The following is a 24,726-nucleotide window of genomic DNA, read 5'->3' on the forward strand; positions in this document are numbered from 1 at the left end:
ATAATAGTTGTTAGAGTGGTATGTATTTATCAACGTCAAGATGCGTGGGGAATAATTTCACCAAAGACAGGCACCAACACCAGGGAACTTGGCCCCCTTATTATTCCCTGAGGTCTTACATATGCATGACATTCCACAGTCCTCCTTCATACATATTCATTCTCTGACCCCACCCGTTCTCACTTGGCATGGCAATTAACTCCACGTCCTTCTGGGCATGCTCAGTCCATTGTGGTGGTCTCTGGGTGGTCTTCAAGCAAAGTCTTCCTCATTCACCTCTTCACCTTTATCTCTCCTGTGTGTGCTTTGGTCCTTTTGGCATGTTTTCAAGGGAACACACCATCTTAGAGTCTGTGTTCTTTTCTTTATCTGCGCCCTTAGCCCTGTTATTCTGCTGTTTTGACTAGTTCTTCCTCTGATTATCGCCAAAGGCTCCCAACACTTGTAGTGCTTAAAAATATGCAAAAGGGTAACACACACAGCATTCAGTGTTCACTAAATGTCTTCTAAAATGCAATCTCATATATTCTGATGTACTACTTGGAATGCATTCTAACATACAGTGTATGTTCTACTATAAAATCTACTATCTACTATAAATCTACTATAAAGGATCAGCTGGGATTTTTCAAATTTATGTCTCAGTAGAGACCTGGTGAGGGCTGTGTTCTGCAGCAGCTGAGAGCCCATCTATCAAGCCAGGCTCACCTGGGATGAGTGGAGACAGCCACTCAGACAGAGCTTCCTATCAGGGAAGCTGCTGTTCAGGAGGGCTGTAAAGACTGCACCTCACACTCCTGGATGGAGGAGAGTGTAAGCTGTGCTCTGGTGGAGTCACTCAGGCAACAGGTGGAGGAGCTGCAGGAGGAAGTCAGCATGTTATTCTGTATTAAGTAGGGGGAACAAGAAACAGAGTATATTTGAGACCTTGCAAGAAGAGATATTAGGGCTCCATGGCACTGACCTCCAAGTACTACCAGACAAAGAGCATCAACAGCAAACAGACAGCACCTTGGAGGAGGTGCCACAGAATAGCTTGAGTTGGAAGGGACCTTTAAAGGTCATATAGTCCAACCTTCCTGCAATGAGCAGGGACATCTTCAATTAGATCAGGTGACCTTGAATGTTTCCAGGCATGGGACATCTACAACCTCTCTGAGCAACCTGTTTCAGTGTTTTGCCAATGGTCTCTGGTAACTCATGGCAGCAGGCTATAACTCCCCTCCATTTCCTTGTATATACAAACTAGCAACAGATATGAAGTCCTGGCAGTGGATGAAACCAAAGAACAAGACTCATGGGAAGAAACTGCACAAGTTGCACACACTAAAAGCTGCAAAAGAAAGTGGCAAGTGGTAGTAGCAGTTGAATCTCTGCTGAGAGGCACCAAGGCACCCATATGTTGGCTTGATATACACTCAAGGGAAGTTTGCTGCTTGCCAGGAGCCAAGATCCAGGATGTCAAAGAGAAACTGTCACAAGTGGCAAAAAGCACAGACTATTATCCATCACTTCTTTTCCACATGGGCACCAATGACATGATGAAACATAGTCTGGGCAAGATCAAGCAGGACTTGATAACCCTGAGGGTGCAAGTGAAGGGGACAGGGGCCCAAGTGATCTTCTACTGTCTTCCCAGTCAGGGATAGAGGTGCAGGCAGAACTCGACGCATCATGCAGGTCAACACCTGGCTTGGTGGCCAATGTTGTCACCAGGATTTTGGCTTCTATGATCACGGGATGTTCTTTGACTAATAAAGTCTGTTGGGGAGACACCTATCTAGAAGAGGAAGGAGAATTTTTGCTCACAGATTGCCTTAGTGAATCATTCCTTAAACCCATGAAATTGGGGAAAGGAGTTCAAAGCTGTGACACTTGTGTACTCACACGCAAGAGGTTGGATAAGTGCACCTACCACAGTAATGAGGAATGCCCCCCAACCCTCCAAAAAGGTTCCACAAAAAAGGTGAGACCCTCGACAGTACAACTGGAGTATATCTAAACCAATGCATGGGTAACAAAAAGGAAGACCTGAAAGCAATTGTGCAGCTGGAAACCTATGATTTTGTCACTATCACTGAAACTTGGGGGAATGAATCACAGGATGGAACACTGAAATAAATGGCTATAAGCTGTTGAGGAGGGACAGGCAAGGAAGGAAAGAAAGTGGAGAAGGGGGGTGGTCTCTGCCACAACCCGGAAGCAGGTGCAATGTTCATTGTAAATTATCACCAGGCTGGAAAAAGACACCAGTCCAAGTGTCAGGGAACTCATGCTTTATTGTATAATGCCTTAACTCCAACAACTAGCCCACTATTTAGTTTCAGAAGTGTTGGCTAACAAGCTCTCGACTTTTATAACTAACTTTAACAAGCTCCTGACTCCTGAAACAAACTTCAGGTATGGAGTAAGGCACAGAATATGATTGTTGCACTTGCCAGGATAAAACAAGAGAGAGGAGAGTAAAAATGAAAAACAGAGAAAAAGAAGGAAAAAAATTACTAGTTGTTAGATCCCGTGTTCTTCCCGCCTCCATGGATGGTCCAGATCTGGGGTTGACAAAGGGAGAGAGTGAGAGTGAGAATGAGAGCAAGAGTGCGTGTGAGCAGGATCGATCCAGTTCCTTTTATAGCTTGCCTGGTGCACACATCTTATGTAAAACATTTTTCGCACCATTCATGACACATTGTTCACGTGTATGCAGTCAGCTCTTTTGAGCCCTCCAGGAAGTGAGTTGGGTGGGGGAGGGAGTTGGGGGTCTGTAGTGGTCCTGGAGCCTCTTTTAGTGAGGTGCCCTGGACTCCACTCTTCTCTTGACGCAGGTGCACAGAGCATGAGTGTCACTATAGGACACGAAACGAACAACACACACGCAGTCAAGTTGTCAGGGCAAAAAGAGGGAAGTTTATTTTTCTACCTTGATTTATATAGAATTTGGACAATGACCATGGATTGAACAATGAGGTTGACACCTCTCTAACTACACTGGTCAAACTAGAAGTTTATCAATTGTCCCTCCTCAAGAGAGGAATGAAAACATCACTTTGTTTACATGAAAATCTGTGAGAAACTCCACTACAAAAATGCAAACATCAGAAGGCTGAAAAAGATCAGGACAACACATGAGCATCAAGGCAGAAAAGGAAGTTGGCTCAGAACAGTGCTGCCTCACCTCCACAGGACACTCTCTTCCAATCACAGCTTTCCTGTCACATTGGTTATAATTTTTGAGACAAAATATGCTTACCTGCTTATGCCTGGTCCTTCACACCCTCTACGTAAAAAAATGGACTGATTGCACAGACTTGTGTTTGAAAAACAGCAGTACAGAGGTTGAGAGCCTCATGACTTCACCAAGGGCAAATTGTGCCAGACTAATCTGGTGGCCTTCTATGACTGAGTGACTGCATCAGTGGACAAGGGAAGAGCTACAAATGTCATCTACCTGGACTTCTGTAAGGCCTTTGACACAGTCCCACACAGCATCCTTCTCTCTAAATTGGAGAGATATGGATTTGATGGGTAGACTTGGATAAGGAACTGTCTGGATGGTTGCATCCAGAGAGTTACAGTCAATGGCTCAATGTCCAAATGGAAACTGGTAACAAATGGTGTCCCTCCGGGGTTTGTATTGAGACCAATACTGTTCAATATCTTCATCAATGATGTAGACAATGGGATTGTGTGCACCCTCAGCAAGTTTGCAGATGACACCTGTCCCCCTGCATTTTCTTGCTTTCAAGTGTTTTAATCTTTGCAGCCTGATTCTCACACCGTTTCATGTAAACTATATGTATTTTTAGAAATTATCTATGTGTTTTGCATAGTTCTTCTCTGAGAGGAGAACTTGACTGATGGTCAGAGTGACCAATGAGGTCATGAGGTTGTAACCTTCTTGGGCCAATCCTGGCCTTCTGTAAAAAGCGTATATACGTGATGGAGTCAGAAAAATAAAGAAGCTTTCCATGTCCTGCCCTGCTGCTGCCTGCTTGTCCTCTGTGAGGGTCCACACCCACGTTGCAACTTGTGACCCCTCTGAGTGGGGAGTCACAATTGGTGACCTCCGACTGTGTGAGAACAGGTCACAATTGGCGACCCCATCCGTGTCTGGACTGCATCTGTCGTCAAAATTGGTGACCCCTCCATGTCTGGATCACATCTGGTGACCTCGTGTCTGAACTGCATGTCGGGTGGACCTCCGTGCCCAGTGAGAGACTGCAGCTGCTCTGCCTGAGGTAATTGTGGTAAGAGATGGTGATCTCCAACCCCTCCTCAGAAGATGATGAGGTCCTCATGTTGGACCTTTGGCTTGAGGTCCTACAGAGGGAAGGAGCCTCCTTTCCAGAGGCTCTCCAGAAATTGTTCTATTATGCTAGAACTCATGGGATTTTTTTGCAGCCTTCAAAAAATTTTTTCTATAGCAGAGTGGAAGTCTCTGGGTGAATATCTGCTTCAGTTTTTCCTTGCAGATTGCAGTGTGGAGCTTTTGGAATTGATAGTGACCTGGAAAAGGCTGGAGAGGGTGCTGCATAAATTGCAGCCTCCCAGTTCTGAGGTCTCTGAGGACAGCTCCAGCCTCATCAGGCTGGATGCCAGTAGAGATGTCGGAGTAACACACACAGCTGACCCTCCTCCCTCAGAGGTGTAGCAGCATGGGGGAAAGCTTGCCTGTCCTCAGCGCAACTGCTGAGGTGGGCACAGAGTCTGCAAAGCAGACCTCGCCCACACCCACACCACGTCGGTGCTGCAGTGTGGGAGAATTCGGGGCCAGCGAGAGCCCCACAGGACCGGCGCCCCAGAGTCCCGAGCTGCAGAAGAAGCGGCGGCGGCGGCGAAAGATCGCCCTCTCTCACTTCCCCCCTCCTGTGCTTTCCTGGCATTGGAAGCGCCGAGAGCGCTCTTGGATCGAGAGGGCAGGGTTGTGCTCGCAGACTGCCCACACTGTGGGATTCCGACAAGATATTCCGTGGCCCTGGAGTTTGGCAAGAAGCCAAGGGCCCCACAGAAGCGGCGACGGCCCACCGAGCCCCCTCAGGGGGGCAGCACAGCCCCAGAGAGCAGCGGGGCCAGCCCGGGGTGGGCAGGTCAGCCCGCTCAGCCCACGCGAGGGCAACATGGCCCGCCGGCATTGGAGCCGCGGGGGCTCCAATGCGGAATGCAGGGGTGAGGTACCCCCCCAGCTCCCCTCCCCTCTGTGCCGATCATGGCACTTCCTCCATGATCTCCTCTCCCCATGAATCACCCGCGCCTGTGAGGGCAGCGCTTGGCAAGAGAGACTCGACCCCCAGCACTGCGATCTCCCCCTGCGCGGAGCTGGGGCGGTGCAGCACGGGCAGCTGCTGTTGATCCAGAGGCAGCTGCCGCCCATCTGAAGATGGGTGCCGGCTGTGCAGTGTTCGTTTTAAAGGGACAGCGCGGCACAGCCGGGGACAGGCAGGTGTTCTCCCGCTGCAAGGGGTCCTGGGGTGCCAGGTCTCCCTTAGTTTCGGATGATGTCCCAGCTGAGGCTGATGCTGTGGGCGGCCATGGTTCGGCACGGCGCCCTCTGAAGGGCAGGGATGGATTCCCCAGCTCTGCAGGTGCGGTGAGACAAGCTCTCGCCTCTGTCCCTGTGGAGCACACGGGACAGAATTCAGAGGCCGATGATGCCTTGTCTACTGCTCAGGCCAGCAAGACTAATGCTCAGGCCAGCAAGAAACAAGGAAAGAAAGTGCAAAAAGGGATCACTCCTTTGTTTCTTTGTGGACGATGTGGACGGCCAGGTCACATGGCGAATGTTTGCAAGGTGATTCATGTGAATGGCCAGCCTCTGTCAAACGGGCAGTGGGGCGCAAAGAGGAAGCGTGCTCAGACACAAGGGTCTTCCCAGTCCCCACAGCCGATGGAGGTCTGCTGGACAAGTTCAGTTCCACACTCCCCTGCAGGACCCTTGGAGCACCAGGCTGGAACAGTGGAAAGTCCCGGGCTGGTAATTAGAATGGCAGGATGTCCCCGGCAGGCAGGGGCAGGGTGTCCTGGCAGGGCATGGAGGTGCAGGGTCACACTGTAGCAAAAAGAGCAGTGCTGAAGAAGCTGCGGCAGCAGAGCAGGCCTGGCCCAGCTCCAGCAGGGCAGGTGGAGGAGCTCAGAAATCCAAGGCACGCAAGCAGATGATGGTAGATTTCCCAGAGCCAGACTTTCTGGTGACAGCGAACTCCTGCAGCAAGCAGCAACCTGGCTGTGTCCTCTCTGATGCGATGCTGAGAGCAAGAGAGCGAAGCTGCCTCCAGCTCTGTCCTGTCCTTCCTTTACCTGCCCAAAAACTCGAATTATCTCCCCCTCCAAACTTTTGAACTTTCGGCCACCTCTTTGTTTTGGTCAAGCACCCTTAAGCACTCAATACTTAGTCTCCTTAGTAACATATGGAGAAAAAGTTCTTTAGAGTAAAAAAGGAACAAACCTAACCCCCAACACTTAGCCACTACAATTCATGTAAAGATGATGATTTCCCTCATATGGTCAGTGTGTGAATTCCCTTTTATTTAATCTTCAATTTGGTGATAGTTAACTGATTATTGAGTCCAACCGTTAATACTGCCAAGTCCACCACTAAACCGTGTCCCTAAGTACCATGTCTACACATCTTTTAAAAACCTCCAGGGATGGTGTCTTGGTTTGAGACAAGTTAGGAGGAAACATCCTGAAATTAACATCTCTAAAGAAGGCAGGTTTCGGCACTTCCTCCCCCAGCACTGATACGAAAGAAATTTCTTGAAGGAAAGTGAAAAAAACTGTTTATTTAACACATGGAGTGCACATAGGCACAGGAAAAAGAATGAAAAATGTTAGATATTAAAACTTTCTCGCTGCGGAGAAAGCTGGGTGATTTTAGAGTTCTGCTCAGCTTCTCCTGAGGTCTGGAACTGGGATGCGGCATCCCTGCAGCCTCCCCCTGCCGGACTGTGGTGTGGGGACTCGGTGATGTTCTGGTGTTCGGACTGGAGCAAAGCTGAACAGTTCCAGGAGAAGCCACAGAAATTACCGGAGAAGCTGTATGCAGTCCCGGGAAACTTCTTGCCTCAGCTGTGAAAAACAAGGTTCACTTTCCACGTAAATTTTAAGAAATAGGTTTAATAGAAAATAAGACAATTAGGAGAGAGAAAAAAAGCAAAGTACAGCCGGCTGGGTGACTTGGCATTCAGCCAAGTCCATACCCTGCTATATCAGAGACATTCTTTAAATGCCCTTTCTATTGTATCAATCTATTGAATATTCATATTTTTCCATAAACTAGTTTCCATATTCCAGGAACTGTTTTTTCATGGTCCCTCCTTGGGTCTGCCTTTTTAGAGCATACGTGTTTCTTGGCTGTGTCTTCATTATCACTTCCAGCTTGGGCCTTGGTCCATACTTTCTTCAGATGGTAGATGCTGATAGTTGGTATAACAATAGCAGGGTCTTCTTTACACGTTCACTGGATGTTATCCTGGCCAAACAGACAGTTTAAGCATACTATATCAACTACTACCACTATGCCTAATTTTCTTTACTAATAGCAAAAATAAAAAACTTATATCCTTACCACAACGTTATGAATCATATAGCACACATCTTGCGAAAAGCCAAGTTTATAATATACATTTATAACACTGTCATCTAATTTTACTTTGAAGGCCTCAAAATTCTGAGAACTCCGTTTCCCATAGAAATTGTTTTTGCTGGTTAATTTTAAATATAAATATGTGCCTTTCGTCTGGATTTTTAAAGAAAAAATAATAATAGTGGCTTCACTTAAATGCAATGTATATTTTAATTATATTTAAAGCTTGTTTTAAAGGAATTTTTAATCAACCTTAATTCAATTTCACAAAATCTGCATCTGAAGAAGCCTTCTAAACTCTTAGTAGTTCTGAACAACTGAAATTGAGGTGAGATAACATCTGCAAATGCAAAAAAACCCACCCTTAGACGCCGCTTTTTTTCTTTGGATTTTTTTTCCTAAAAATTTTTACTTGATAGTAACGATTATAGTGTAATTGGAATAAACTACCTGTATTTAAATACAAAGTGATTTGCTGTATTAGTGCTCAGTTCCATGAACATACAGAAGTGAGGACTCTGAGTGATATATTACTATTTTCCAAATGGGATTTTCCTTTAAGCTGTGAAGTTAGAGAATGAGAAAATGCTAGCTAGAAGGCATTCCCTCTATCACAAATATATGTGTGAATAAAAGTAATGCTTGAAGAGTTCAATGAATATTTTAAGGTGGGTGTATTTTTTATAATCACTTTCTGATATGCTGTATCTAAACCAGTAATTTTTTGCTATCATTGTTACTCTGAAAGGAGAATGATATTAAAACAGCACATTTTTCTTTGCCTCAGGGAATTGTTCTTGTTTGAGTAAAGAGAACAAATGAAGGAGCAGGTTTTCAGTTCAGATGCTTTAATACAGAATGCTAAAATGGAGGATAATCTTCTTACACAGGACCGAGGAGATGAATTCACATATACTGGAAGTGGAGGTAGAGATCTTTCTGGAAATAAAAGAATTGGAGAACATTAATTTGATCAAACATTAACACACATGAACAGGTAAGTTTTTGAGACTAAACTAAAAAAAATCCAGACCAAAGATTTAAATTTTATGCCTTTAATTTAAAAATTATTGTTGGAGGTAAGGATTTTTCCCTTTTTAAAAAATTTCTTCCGCTCAGGGAATTTTTTTCCCATTTGTTGCAGACAATAACGACTGGTACTTAAGAGACAAAAGAAGTGGCCAAGGTGGAAGGAGGGGTGCAGCTGGCTGCTGCAGCTGAGGGGCATTCTCTTGGGAAGGGCAGAGATACCCTGCGACTTTGGCTGGGGAGTGAGGGCCTGGGCTCAGGTCCTCTCTCTCATGATCAGAGGGGAGACAGGCTGCGGTTGCTGTGGGAAGAATTTTCCACCACTGCAGAGTTCTGTCTCCTACTATTTTCTCCTACCATGGGTAAAGCTGTGCTCGTAAGAGCAGCTGTTGAACTGGGACCTTATTAACACCCTACCTCACTGGAAAGGATCTTCATCATCTACTTGGGTGCCTCAGGGGAAAACTCGGGACCCCGAGCCCTGAGGCCCCCAAGGGAGCCAAACCTGGCTGCATTCGGGAGCCTGGCTGTGGATGCCCAGCCCCGTCTGCCCAGCCCTGTCATTTTTCTGCAGCTGCTCTGGGTTTTCGCTACACTGTAACCCAGCACCCCATGCCTGCTAGGACACCCCATGGCTCCTGCTACAGCTGCAGAGTTTCTGCTACATCTTGTCTGCTACCCCAGGTGTGCCCACTTCTGCTGTTCCAGACGTGGCTTCAAGGTTCCTGCTACAGCTCATTTTGACATTTGGAGGGGTACTGGGATCGGTGTTTTATCTTAAATGGCTTAATGATTTATGAAAGTTAGGTATGAAGAAAGTATGTTCATTTGCCCATACTAAAAGAAATCTTACATAAATCTGATAGCCTTTAGTATCTTCATACTTTGTATGAAGAACAAGGAATTAGTATTTCTTTGCTTTTAGGTTGTGTAATTTCATGTCCCTGATAAAAGTTGGCTTTTTTTTTTTTTTTTGCCAAATTGTAGGCAAATAGATATGACTGAAGAAAATAAAAGGTTTGAAATAATAAATTGGTAATTTGCTTAAAGTATCTTTTTGTTCTGTAAACAGCCTGCCTAAACTCTAGGTATTCTCAATACCTTTACATTTCTAAATATATACTATTTGCATGAAGCAACTAACCATGCAGTGGCTATGGGATACTGACTGGAGCTCTCTACCAGATCTGACATTGGATGTACTGTGCTTCTGTCAAGCACCAAAATTGAATGGGAAGGTAATCTTTCAGGCTTTCTCTTGGTACTCAGAGGAGAAAGAAGAAAAGCCTGACTGTGATATTGACAGAGAAGGAGGAAATAGATTTAACCGAAACAAGAGTATGGAAATGTGAGACAAAAAATAGATTTGGGCAGCAGGTTTATAATGGCTTTTAATCATTAAAGCAAACTTTTTATTGGAACCTGGAACAAAACCTAACCTCTTTAGTCTTGTTGTTCCTCTGCTCTCAGCAAATGGTTGTGAAATCGACTGGCAAAGTGTGTCTGGTTGCTTTGTAGTACTTGAGATGCATGGAATATATTGTGGTGCTACTATTTATCCATTTTGACTGGCTGGTTGTAGTCCTTGCTTTGGGTCTAATGGTCCCAACTCTTGTGACGATTGAAGTAGGACAGTATGGTTGAATGCAATAGAATCAGGATTGGTTTTTTGTTTGTCGAGAACATTTTATTATTTTGTCTGTACAAAAGAAATACTTTTAAAACCTACATTACTTCACCTTTCCTTACATTTCTGTATATTGCAGGCTGCAGAGTTTGCCATATTTTTCTGAGTGACACTGTTTCTTTTGTGGTCCATGGTTGAGTTTGAACCTGATTCCAGAGACTTTTGTTCATCCAAACTCAAACAATGTATGCCAATACAGGTATTTTATGTTCAAACTGTTCAGTCAGGCAGGGATTCATACTATCTTACCCCAAGTGTCTAGAATAGAACACCTATACAAATAGTGGATAAAAGTGATGTCATGGTTTAACCCCAGACAGAAGCCAAGCCCCATGCAGCTGCTTGCTCACTCTCCCACCAGTAGGATCAGAGGGGAGAACTGAAAGGATAAAAGCTAGAAAACTCATGGGTTGAGATAAATACAGTTTAATAGGGAAAACAATGCCACACATGCAAACAAAGCAAAACAAGGAATTAATTCACTGCTTCCCATGGGCAGGCATGTGTCCAGCCATCCCCAGGAGAGCAGGGCCGCATAACAGTGACTTGGGAAGACAAATACCATCACTCAAAATGTCCCCTACCCTTTCCTCCTTCTTCCCCCCACTCTAGATACTGAGCATGATGTCATTTGGTCTGGAATATCCCTTTGGTCACTTCGGGTCACCTGTCCTGGCTGTGTCTCCTCACAATCTCCCATGTACCCCCAGCCCCCTCACCTTCTCAGTCATATAAAAAGCAGGAAAGTCCTTGGCTCCGTGCAAGTCCTGCTCAGCAATAACAAAAACATCTCTATATTATCAACCCTGTGTTCAGCAGAGATCTAAAACACAGCCCCACAGCAGCCACTGGGAAGAAAATTAACTCTATCCCAACCAAAACCAGGGCAAATGAGTGCTTCAGGAGAGACTCAGACAAAGCTGGAGCCTATTTCTTCTCATAAATTATATGGACATCCAGACAGCTAAATTTAGACAATATAAATACTATTGCTTAATGTTCCTCTACATTATTATAAAGTTCCTTTAGAGAATGTCATCTCTCTCCATGATATTTTATTCACCTGTGTTGCTTTCAGAGGGATAAAGGTTTATCCATAAAGAGTTTCACTTCCTGGCAAAAACATTACTTTCGTCCCACCCATGCATATAATTTCTTATTGTCATCTATTGTTAAAGTTAACATGGGATGTGGGAGAGGCTCCAACTAAACAAGGAAGAATATTTTTGTGGTGTTTACTGATGTTCAAGGGGAAATGGCTTCAAACTGTAAGAGAGTAGGTTTAGATTAGATATTAGAAAAAAAATCTTTACTGTGAGAGTGGTGAGACACTGGCACAGGTTGCCCAGAGAAGTTGTGGATGCCACATCCCTGGAAATGTTTAAGGCCAGGCTGGATGGAGCTTTGAGCAACCTGGCCTAGTGAAAGGTGTCTGTGCCCATGGCAAAGGGGTTGGAACTGTATGATTTTAAAGTCCCTTCCAACTTAGGCCATTCTATGAGTTTATGATTCATTCTTTTCTGAATCTCTGATGACCCATCTATACACTTCTAGATCAAAATACAGAGAAAAAAAAGACCATTGTAGTTTGTTTGTATCTGAATTAGTTCATGGCATTTCTCCCCTAAGCTTAGGTAGTTAACGGACCAAGAACAGTAACATTTGCTACAGATAGATTTTTGGATAGTCCCTAGGTACTTTTTTCCATATGTTACTGTTTTGGTTTAGAAGGACAAGTGTCTGCCAAGGAAGGTGGGGACCCCCTCCCTCCAAATTATTATAACCTTGAAATTACAGGGCTTTCAGGCAAAGATATAGGAAAAGGAATAACAGTTTTTTACTAAGATATCTATAGATGTATAGATATATAATAAGACAGACAACAACAAAGGAAACCAAAAACCCAAAACCAGCTTTTTCCCACCTGTCGAGCAGTTTTCCCCTTGGTGTAGTTACAACCATAAGGGGGCGCTGTTGGCTCCTGTTGAGGCAGAGGGGGTGCAGTGACTCCCCTGCAGCTGCAGATGACACTGTTGGCTCAGGCAGCTCCAGAGGGCGACCAAAGCAAGCTCTGAGGCTCCCCAGGGGGTAATGGAGGCCTTGGGGGAGAGAGAAGGTGGGGAGGTGTTTTTGTTTTCCCCTGGCTCTCACATGTCCTATGTGATGTCCTGGTGATGGCAGCAGCAGCTGAGGCTCCCGTAAGCAGCCTGGAGGTGTTTCCTCCAGGGAGAGAGAGGAGGTGGGGTCCTGGGTTTCCTCTAAAGCACCCAGGCAGATGGTGAGGGTCCCTCCCAGTGAGGTCAGATGTTGAAAAGTCCCAGTCCAATGGCCGCTCTTTTGAGCAATGGCTCACCCATGGTAAGGAGAAGCAGTGAAGGAAAGCTCAGCAGTAGCAGTGAGGCCTCTGGGTAGCAGGAGTCCAGCACCAAACACCACAACCATCTCCCACCAAGCCAACCCCCAGCTAAGAGACTGCCGAAACCACACCGCTTTCCCCCTCACCCCCAGAACCACTCCAATGGAAATGCCAAGACGCTCAGCCATGTCTTTTGTCTTTCAAGTACTCTCCATTCATTGTCTTCTGGGTAACAAATGGGAAGAAAATTCCCAGAGAGAAAGGAAAAAAAAAAAGCAAAACCTAACCCCCAACAGTTACTTTGTCATGTATATCAATTCATTGCACACTTTAAAAGCCTAAAAATATGTAGTAATGTGGAATAGTCAGAGATAATTTGCCATTCTTACAACTTTTTAAAATATTTCCACGTTACTTGAGAAATAATTATTTATTTTAAAATATTATACCTGAAGATTTCTTTTATTCAACTATATTAGTTGAGTTTTCACTGTGAACATTTGGAACTGACTGTACTGTATTCCCATTCTCACGCATGGTAGAGTTGATTTCAGTGCTTCTATTGGGATTTCATTTTGCTGAAGCATTCACTGCAATTTCTTCTGCTTAGCAAACATAATAAGATAAAGCAAACAAATTTGATCTTGTGACACTGATTCTCAATAGTATGTGTTGGAGTCCAGGGCATGCCTCTGGGCACCCTGGAAGCTCACAGATCTCAGTAGAGAGGCCTGGGACCCAAGAAAGAGGGTCTGGGGTCTGTGCAGGGGGGTTTGCCTGGCACAGGGCCCAGGAAGACATAGTCTTTGATTTTGGTCCATGTGAAAAACTTCCAACACAGAGAGGAATTACAAGTCACAAATGTGTAACAGACAGTACTGTAGCTGTCACCAGATAGAAAGTTTTGTAGTTTTGGGTTTTTAGAATGGAGCTGACTGGGGGACAAGATGGAGGAATTAGGGTGGTACCCTGAGTCCTTCTCCCTTGGCATCCATCTTCTGCAGTGACGTGGGCACAAGGTAGTTTGACAGGATTGGGTCAAAGTAGAGATGACCCTTCTAGTATAGATACTAGGCATTGGTATGAAATTGTAAATAATAAGTATGTAGTTATCTGAATAAAAGTAAAGCGACCTCCCATCACGGGGGGAGTCGCATCTTGTCCGAACTGCTGTGAACACCTTGGCCAGGCACAAAGAACTTTTAAGATAAGAATTAATAAACAATGCGAGAAACCAAGAAAACCAAGACCTTGAGACTCCACTTCATTCTTGCACCGACTTAAAGCCTTCAGAGGTCACAGAGGGAAAAAAAGACCCACCAGAACCACCAGCCTGACTCTCGGGCAAAAGAAACCTAAACCCGAGAGTATGTTGTATAAAGCAATCTGTTTTAAAAAGATTTCATATGATTTTCAAGGCATTGGCCCTTAACTGTGATGCTTCATTGGATGAAAAAAAAATGGAGCAGAGTCTAAGAATTGGAGAGGTGGTAAGCCAGTCCGAGTAGTACGCAGTTTGAAAGGACGATGTGATAGCATAGGGTTAAAATGTTTCTAAAATCATGGGAACTGTATACAATAGATTCAGGGGAGGTTGAAAAAAGGTTGGGCCTGGATAGACCTGGGAAGGGAACCAAAACTACGCAGGCCCTGGAAACAAAGGTTAGGTTTTGTCTTTACTAGATCATGTACAGAAGAAACTGCACCTGCATAATCATCATATGATAAATGATATGATTGTTAAATGTAATGATTATTTGGTGATGGAATATGATTATTATCTTAAACAAGAATCATGAGAAACAATATTTGGGGGGCTTGATGGAAACGACAAGGATTCATGCTTGGATAAGATCAATGTATATAATAGAATAATATGAGCTTAATAATTAATATGTAGTTATATAACGAAAGGGTATAAAAACATGTCCATTTCAAATCCATGTCGGAAGTCAGATTTGGGTCTGTATATTTGGGTCTGTATCCTGTACCCCTGATTCCCAGAGCTCTTCAATAAAAGCACCTGCATATAATCATTCTGTGATTATGTTTCAACGCTAACAGACGGATCAGCAAATATGCCCCAGAGGAAGGCAACAGATCTGATGGCATTTACAAGGTAGTATGATTTTTGCTGTATATATAGCATTACATTTTTTAAAAGATGTTTATCAAGTCTTTTGTGTTACATAGCAAAGTCTTCATTATGGCTTTTGAAGGAATAATTCTTTTATTACAGTGAGGATGGTTTAGCCTACTTCATTATGTAGTGAAATTAAATGGAAATATTCCATTCCAACTGTGGCACTGAAATATTGCACAGTAGTTCACATAGACGTATGTGAAGAAAGGGCTGCACACTGCCTTGGGTTGCAATGCAAGATGTAACCCAAAGTATGTATTCTGTTTCCATCTGTTGAAACCGGTTGGGGAAGTGTTTTCTTTATCTCTTCTATGACCCATTCCTCATAACTCTGGAGGGGGGGAGGGGGCAGGTATCTTCTGTTAATGGGCCAGCTGTTAAAACCTGGTGGGGCAATGTTCTTTATCTCTTCCACGACCCATCCTCTCTCTGGGGGATATCTTCTGTTAATGGGCCATTAAGGCTCACTGCATGACTGATAAAATTACATCATCCCATTGTGAGATGCTCCACCCAGCTGGAGGAGCCAAGCATTCCTACCTGGATAAAACCTGAAATTAAGAACACCAGGACAGCCTGTTTCCACCGGATTCCCAGAGGAAGACTGGACCCATCGCACCACCACTGGACCTTCAGAGAAAACTACACCCTTCTACAGGATCATCTCTGCTCCAACAGAACCACATCTGTCACTCCAGGAGGATTTGGACTGCTACCAACACCCAGACCAACAGGTGTCAGGTTATATTCTGACTCTGTCAGTGTTTTCTTTTTTTGTTTGCTTTTTTGTACTACATTTTTATTTTTAATATTCCTCTCAGAGAACTGTTATTCCTAGTTCCATATCTGTCGCCCCTGACTTTCTTGCTTTCAAGTGTTTGAACCTTTGCAGCACCATTCTCATGCTGCTTCATGTAAACAATGTGTATTCTTAGAATTTATCTGTATGTTTTGCATAGTTGTTCTCTGAGAGGAGAACTTGATTGAAAGTATGAGTGACCAATGAGGTCAGGAGGTTGTAACCTCCTTGGGCCAATCCTGGCCCTTTGTAAAAAGTGTATATAAGTCATTGGAGTCAGATAATAAAGGAACCTTCCATGTTTGACCCTGATGCTGCCTGCTGTCCTCTGTGAGGGTCCACACCCACGTCGCAACTTGTTACCCCTCAAAGTGAAGGGGTAACACCTATCTTTGCCTGAAAGCCCATTAATTTCAAAATTATAATATTTCAGAGGGAAGGGGTTTACATTCTCCAAGGGAGGCTCTGGCTTTCCCTGGCAGATACCTGTCTTTCCAAACCAGGACACACACACTGGCAGTTATCAATGCTGCCTGGTCTGCTCGCTCATAGGCTTAGGCTGCAGCCCCAATGATCACCCCAACTAGATGTTGGCTGTGCAAACTTAATGGCAGGTGGAATTCTCTGGGGAATTAGAAGAGCTTATTAGGCAGTGCTTGGGATCTTTGGAAGCATGGTGGTGGAGATCTGGTGAGGGTCTGCAGCAGCTGAGAGTCCATCTATCGAGCCAGGCTCACCTGGGATGAGTGGAGGCAGCCACCCAGACAGAGCTTCTTATCAGGGAAACTGCTGTCCAGGTGGAGGTCTGTAAAGACTGCCCCTCACACTTCTGGATGGAGGAGGGTGCAAGCTGTGCTCTGGTGGAGTGACTCAGGCAACAGGTGGAGGAGCTGCAGGAGGAAGTCAGTAGGTTATTCTGTATTTAGTAGGGGGAACAAGAAACAGAGTACATTTGAGACCTTGCAAGAAGAAATACTAGGGCCCCATGGTAATGACATCCAAGAACTACCAAAGAGCTTCAAGAGCAAACAAATAGCACCCTGGAGAAGGAGGCACCATTGTTTCTGGTGATCCATGGGAACAGGATATTATCCCCACCCATTTCCTTGCATGCACCAGCTAGCAACAGATATGAAATCTTGACAGTGGACAAAACCAATGAGCAAGATCCACAGAGAGAAAATGCAACAGCAACATATAATAAAAGATGCAAAAGGAAGCAGTGAATGCCAGTAGTGGGTGACTGCTGAAAGGCATGGAGGCACACCCATCAGCTGGCATGACATACAGTCAAGGGAAGTTTGCTGCATGCCAGGAGCCACGATCCAGGATATGAGGAATGCTCCCCAATCCTCTCCAAAGGCAAGAACCCTAAGTCCAGCCACCTCAAGTGCTCACCAATGCAAGTCCAGACATCTTAAATCCGTGTATACCAATGCAAATAGTCTGGGCAAGACACAGGAGGAACAAGAGCTCTGTGCCCAGTCTGAGTGTTATGATGTCATAGGAATCACATAAATTTGATAGGAAAACTCGCATGACTGGAAGATCACAATGGATGGCTAGAAGCTCTTTCAGAAAGAAGAGGAGGTGGAGTTGCACTTTACATAAAAGATAAATTTGAATGTATGGAGGTGAATTATGGAGACCACAAAAGTTCTATGAAATGCCTTTGGATCAGGATTGGAGGGATTGCTACCAAGGCGATCTTATGGTAGGTATCCATTACTGACCTCACAGTCAGGGTGATGAGGCTGACAAAACCTTACTTTGGTCAGTCAAGGAATTCTCAGACCAACAGAACCTGGTCTTCATGGGTGGCTTCAATTACCCAGACATCTGTTGGAGAAACAACACAGTGGGGCACGAATGGGCACGAACGGGCACAGGTGTGGGCAGAATCGGTGCCTTCCAGTGGACACAGCAAAACCTCTGAAGGAAAGAAGACAAGCTGAGAAGACGGGAAGAAATCTCTAACCAGAGAGAGAGCAGCAAATTCACCTCAGACCGACGAGTTCCAAGGGCCCAGGACTTGTCTCCTGAAATCTGCAGGTTGGTGATCAGGAAACCTCTGAGCTGAATTTGAGAACACCTGCACTGCATTCTTCGATTGTGGTAAGAACAGTTGAATTTAGAACACGGGAGGAGACCTATCCCGGGAAAAATAAGGGAAAAACCTTCTCCATAGCAGCAGAATAGCGGGGAGGGCGGAAAGAAACACTTTATCAGCTGGCCTCCAGCCAGCACCGGGTTTGTCTGTTAGCCAGCAGCGAGCAGCAGTTTCTTTTGCTGGCCGGCAGCCAAGCAGGTTCTGTTGTCTGTTTTTAGCAGACGGGTTTCATACACCTCTTACAGGAGGTGGGGAAGGGGAGTGCCATCAGCCTCCTCTGGGTTTTAATAGGAAAGGAAAGATACCAGCACCCTCAGGATTACCGCAGGGAGGTCAAAAAAAACAAAACAAAACAAAACAAAAAAAACCTTGAGACAGGAGAGTCAGCAGGTCTCCTTGAGTTTAGCACAGAAAAGTCACCAACTTTCCCTGGGTTTGCCACAGTCCTCAGGAATTCAGTCCCAGAAATTCGACTCGGGAAAGTCAAAACTTCTAATCCATCCCAAGATAAGGACATGCTTGTTTTCAAGGCATGTTCCGTGAGCACGGGACACTTGCCGCAGCAGTGGGGGAGGGAGAGGTGAGACAAAGTGCATCCAGGAGTCTTTTTGTTGCCATTGAGGTTCGCTACTATCTTAATACCGTTTGATTCAATAAACTGTATTAAGATAGTAGCGAACCTTAATAGTTGACATTAATTGACATTAGTAGTAGTCATGCTAAGGCTTGGTAGGCCGCATGTAACCTGCAGATGAACTGTTATAGCAGATTTTGTAATGTAAGCAGTGTAGCTAAGAGATAATCACTTATCTTAAGGAGTGTATCCATTTATCTAGGGAATGTACCTTTTGGCAGAAACTTAAATGTCAGAGAGATTATTGTACCAGGTAGTAGAAATGAAGTAAGAATTTGTTATGATGAAGAAATCATGTAAAGAAACATATAAAAACCCTGTGATTTTTCTGTGAGAGGGGGCTCTGTCTTTGGACGCTAGTCCACAGGCTCCCGGGCCCTCAATAAAGCACCGCATAAACAACTTCGGTTGTTTGTGTCTTCTTCGGATCGGGCAACAGTTTTCTGGCGACCGCGGCAGGACTCCGAAGGTGGCTGGGGCGGTTCGCGTTCTGATCCACTCCACGCCGGCACCGAGTGATTCTCGGGGAGTCATCGGTTCGTGCCCGACCCCTGCACCTGGCGGACGACTGCGAAAGGTAAGCCCGAAGGTGCTTTATTTTCTGGTTCTGGTTTGGGTGCCTGCCCATAAGACGAGGCGGCGGTCCTCGCAGGGTTGGGCTAAGACGTCTGGTTGGTCTGGTAAGCCTAGGCGCCGGCTGTCAGACGCGGCGAAAGCTGCGCAGGTCCGGCACTTGCCCCTCGCGGCGTCGAGAAGCGGCAAGTTGGATTGGGCTGGTATTTATCTGGTATTTATTTATTTTTGTTGTGTAAATATGTGGTATGATTGATTCTGTTAAACTGTCAATATTGATTGTGGTTATCATTGTTTTGTACGTTGCTGCATATTGGTTGTTGCGGTCGGTTGTCGAGTTGTTGTACAGTTGTAAGTGAAACCGGTTCAAAATGCCATTCAAGGCACTTAAGTCTATGGTTCAGTTCAATAAGGGTATACCCGGAAATACTCCGCTAGGATGTTTATTGAAGAGGTGGAAAAGTGAAGGGTTTTTCCAGGAGATGAGTAAGGATAAGATGATTGATTATTGTAATCATTGGTGGCCAGAATATAAGCGAGAAGGGCCGTCATGGCCAGAAAATGGTACTGTGGATTATGATACCCTGAATTCATTAATGCAGTATTTGAAGGAAAATGAAAAATGGGATGAGGTACAGTATTTAGACTTGTTTTATTTACTGCGCCGTAAAAAGGAGTGACAGACTGAATGTGGAATAATGGTATTGGAAATGAAAGAATCTGAGTGCGGGGGTTGTAAAGAGAAATCTAAATGTGTTCGGTGCTTAGCCTTAACCTCTCAACCAAAAGAGGATTTGTCTTTGATGGTGTCACCCGGTGCGCCTTCCGCTTCGCCCCCTCCTGCTGTCTCACCCCTCCCCTCTGTCTCACCCCATTCCTCTTTGTATCCACCGTTACCAGAAAGCAGTACAGAGGAAGAGGAGGAGGAGGAAGAGGAGATGGCAAACATAACAGTGGTACCAGGGAATGCTAAAAAGGTTGTTATGTGTCCTCCAACCCCTTCCCCTGTTTCTTCCCAAAATCGGCGAAATACTCCGCTCGCGGCACGAACTACACAGGGACGTAAGAATCATGGGGAACCCCAGCTTATTGCCCCTTTAAGGGAAGCTATGGGACCCCAAGGAGAGAAAGTGCTTGTGAAAGTGCCTTTCTCCCCAGGAGATTTGGTGATTTGGAAGCAGTCAGCAGGCAGTTACCGTGAGAATCCTGAAAGAGTGGCACGGGTGGTCAAAATGATCATTAAAACCCAAAATCCAGATTGGAATGACATGCAGGTTTTGTTAGATACCTTAATGGATTCCACTGAAAAAGAGATGGTGTTGCGGGCAATGAAAGAGCGTGCTCGAGAAATGATTAGACTGCGTTTAGCTGGAGGGACTGTGAATGACTTGGTACCGAGTGATGATCCGGGATGGGATCCGAACAGGGGTGAAGGAATGGAATCTATCAGGGAATATCAGGAGTTGTTAGTAGAAGGAATCAGGACTGGAATGCCTAAAACACTAAATTGGTCAAAATTGTATTCAGTTAGACAAGATAAGAATGAATCACCTTCAGCGTTTTTAGAGCGACTTAAGGAAACTGCTAGACGCTTCACTGATTTGGAAATCGACAGTGAAGCAGGAAAATTGCAGCTTGCTTTAATCTTTTTAGGTCAGACACAGGAAGACATACGTAAGAAACTGCAAAGATTAGAGGGACATGATACTCGAGACTTGGATAAAATGTTAGAAGTGGCTTGGAAAGTTTATAATAATAGAGAAAAAGAAACGGCCAAGAAACAGCAGGCGAATATATTAGCTATAATGCAGCAAGCTGGTGATAGAGGAAGAGGCAGAGGTGGTTTTGGGCGCGGTCGTGGCTTTGGACGTGGTAGGGCAGGATTCCAGAATGTTGGATTTGGAGGACGGGGGATGGCCCCTCCCGGTCCCCAGCAAGGAGGGATTGCTCCCAATCAGTGCGCGTTCTGTCGTCAGATAGGACACTGGAAAAATAAGTGCCCAGTGAAAGCTGGACTGGGAGGAGTGCCAGGAGGAGTACCAGGAGGAGTGCCAGTGAATAGTCCAGCAGGTTATCCCATGAATCCAGAAGGTGTCGCCCAAGCATTAGTTTTGGGAAACTATCAGAATCAAAGCTGACTAGAACAGGACTTGAAGGTTAGAATTGATATTGATGGGAAAGAACAAGAATTTACTGTGGATACGGGGGCAACGTATTCGGTTTTAAATAAAAGATTGGGACCTATTAGTAATACTACCATACAGGTAGTAGGGGCTACAGGACAATTGGAAGAAAGACCCTTTTTACAACCATTAAATTTGAAATTTGGAGGGAAGGAATTGGACCATCAGTTCTTGTATATGCCTAATTGCCCCAAGCCATTGCTGGGCAGGGATTTATTGTCATTATTGAATGTCAAAATTATATTCGAGCATGGAAGGGTAAAATTAGAAGTTCCGGGAGAAGAAATTGCTAAATTGTTTGTAATAAAGGAAATTGATCCCGCTCCTATCCCCATCGAAGTGGATCAAGCTGTAGTACCTTGGGTATGGGAGACGGGGAACCCTGGCAAATCAAAGGCTGCCCAGCCAGTGGTAGTAGAATTAAAAGAAGGGGCTCAGCTAGTCAAAATAAAACAATACCCAATTAAATTAGAGGCTAAGAAGGGTGTTGCTCCTTTGATAACTCAGTTTCTAGCACAAGGGATTCTGCAGGAATGTGAATCAGAATTTAACACTCCTATTTTTCCAGTTAAGAAACCAAATGGTAAGTATTGGTTAGTGCAAGATTTAAGGGCAATTAATAATATTGTTAAAGACATTCACCCAGTGGTTGCCAATCCGTATACTTTATTAACATCTGTGTCAGAAAAATTTAAATGGTTTTCTGTTATTGATTTAAAAGATGCTTTCTTCTGCATCCCTTTGGCATTGGAAAGTAGGAAATACTTTGCATTCGAATGGGAAAGTCCTGATACTGGAAGAAAGAGACAGCTCACCTGGTCTCGGTTGCCGCAAGGTTTTAAAAACAGTCCTATAATATTTGGAAATCAATTGGCAAAAGAATTAGAAGAGTGGAAGACTGCTGAGGTAAGAGAGTCACCTTTCTCTTATGTCATTCTCCAGTACGTGGATGATATCTTTCTAGCAACAGAGGAAAAAGGAGTGTGTCTGAAATTGACTATTGCTTTGTTGAATATGCTGGGTCAGGCTGGCTACCGAGTGTCAAAAGAAAAAGCACAGTTAATAAAAGAAAGTGTAATATATTTGGGATGTGAAATCACCCAAGGCCAGAGACGGTTGGGAGTCAATCGAGTGGAAGCTATTTGTGCTATTCCCCTTCCCAGGAACCATCAGGAATTAAGGTCTTTTCTGGGAATGGTGGGATGGTGCAGGTTGTGGATTCTGAATTTTGGACTTCTAGCTAAACCATTATATGAAGCTTTGAAAGAACCGCAGCTGAACTGGGATTGACAAAGGAAAAAGGCCTTTGAAGACTTGAAACAGGCCTTGAGAGAAGCTCCGGCATTAGGCCTTCCAGATTTAAATAAAGACTTTCAGTTATATGTGAATGAGAGACAGAAATTAGCACTGGGAGTGCTAGCTCAGAGACTTGGTTCTTGGAAACGCCCGGTAGGGTATTTTTCAAAGCAACTAGATGCAGTAAGTGCTGGTTGGCCGTCATGCTTGCCGGCAGTAACGGCCACAGTGATCCTCATCCAGGAGGCCAGAAAATTGACTTTGGGGAGGAAAATAGAGGTATTTGTGCCTCACATGGTACTGGCAGTTCTGGAACAAAAGGGGGGTCACTGGCTTTCGTCCAGCAGAATGCTACAATACCAAGCAATTCTGAGAGAACAGGACGATGTGAATCTGAAAATAACTAATCATGTTAACCCAGCAGAATTTCTCCGCAGTGAGCAGAAAGAAGGAGAACTAGCACATGACTGCATGGAGGTGATTGAACAGGTGTATGCCAGCCGAATTGATTTGAAAGATGTCCCAATGGAAAACCCAGATTGGGAACTGTTTACCGACGGGTCCAGCTTTGTGGAAAATGGTACCAGGTATGCGGGATATGCAGTGGTAACAGTTACAACCGTAGTAGAGGCAAAGGCCTTGACCCCTGGAACTTCAGCTCAGCGAGCTGAGATCATTGGACTCACTAGGGCCCTAATGCTAAGCTCAGGAAGGAAAGTGAATACATGGACTGATTCTAAATATGCTTTTGGGGTTGTGCACATTCATGGCGCCTTGTGGAAAGAACGAGGGTTGCTGAACTCTCAAGGAACTACTATCAAATATAGAACTGAAATTCTAGCCTTGCTAGATGCAGTACACCAACCTGAAAAGGTTGCAGTAATGCATGTGAGAGGTCATCAGAAGGAAGAAGGAAAAATATATCGAGGAAACGGGTTGGCTGATATCACAGCATGAGAAGTGGCCAGAGAAGTATGGACCCAAATGGCTTTGATACCCACTAAGGTGAGTCCTGTAACTCCACATTTGATCCAGGAACCAAAGTATTCTCCAGATGATGAAAAACTAGCATCACTACTGCAAGCGCAAAAGAATGCAACTGGATGGTATGTAACAGCCATGGGACAAGTTGTAGTTCCCACCCGAATCATGAAAGCTATCTTAGAAACTGAACATAATAAATGCCATTGGGGAGCAGAAGCACTGGTAAAATTTCTAAAAAGAGAAGTAATTTCTAACCAGATGTTAACATTGGCAAAACGGGTGAATGCCATGTGTTCAACTTGTTTGAAGAATAACCCAATAGTTAGGAAACAGATCCAGTTAGGGAAATTACAAGTGGGACCCGAACCAGGAGATTACTGGCAAGTAGATTTCTCAGAATTACTGAAAGCACAGAACTTTAAGTATCTTTTAGTGTATGTATGCACTTTTTCAAGATGGCCTGAAGCCTTTCCTTGTCGAACAAATCAAGCAAAGGAAGTAGTCAAAACACTGTTGGAGGAAATTATTCCTAGATTTGGGGTACCGTTAGGATTGTCATCAGATAGAGGCCCACACTTTATAGTGGGAATAGTACAAGAGGTGGCTAGGATGTTAGATATATCTTGGGACTTACACACCCCTTGGCGACCTCAATCGAGTGGTCAGGTAGAGCGGATGAATCAAACAATTAAGGGACAAATTAAGAAAATTTGCCAAGAGGCAAAAATACAGTGGCCACAGGCATTGCCATTAGCATTGCTCAGAATTAGAATCAAACCCAGGGAGCGATTAGGAGTTAGCCCATATGAAATCCTATATGGGAAGCCATTCCATGCTAATGTGTTGAAAGGGGATTTGCATGTGCAAGGTGATCAGACAATATTTGGTTATGTCATGTCATTAAATAAAACTCTTAATGCCTTAAGGAGAACCCTGCAGTGGAACCGACCTATGCCACTGGAAAATCCGGTGCATGACATTCAACCAGGAGACCGAGTGTATGTGAAGAATTGGTCCACCCACCCCTTGAAAGAAGCATGGGACGGCCCACGTCAAGTGATCCTGACAACCTACACTGCGGTAAAGGTTGAAAGAATCGATTCATGGATCCATTATACTCGGGTCAAGAAAGTCCCTGCACAATGGGAGACTCAGTTAGTCTCTCCAACACGGATGATTTTTTCGCGGAAAGTAGCATTTTTAATTATATTGTTACTGGTAATAACGAAACCAATTCTTGTTAATGGTTCTGTTGTAGTTGCAGTTACCGAACCAGTGGTTGGTGTTATGGACGGAATGGATGTGAACCTGACCTGTTTTATAACAAATGACCAGAAAACTGAAGTCCAGAAG

General features: G+C 44.6%; 1 pseudogene across 1 annotated transcript in view; it reads left to right on the top strand.

The window, feature by feature from the left end:
• The window catches only part of LOC310922243 (E3 ubiquitin-protein ligase UHRF2-like), a 126,282-nt pseudogene that overhangs the window by 15,545 nt on the left and 86,011 nt on the right, over positions 1–24,726 (top strand). The window contains exons 4-6 of the transcript in view: positions 8,470–8,576; positions 14,051–14,178; positions 14,716–14,770. The product of the transcript in view is annotated as an E3 ubiquitin-protein ligase UHRF2-like (transcript). The remainder of the gene's footprint in view (positions 1–8,469; positions 8,577–14,050; positions 14,179–14,715; positions 14,771–24,726) is intronic.

Source organism: Zosterops lateralis (genome assembly GCF_965231275.1).
Source record: "Zosterops lateralis genome assembly, chromosome: W".
NCBI classification, from domain to species: domain Eukaryota; kingdom Metazoa; phylum Chordata; class Aves; order Passeriformes; family Zosteropidae; genus Zosterops; species Zosterops lateralis.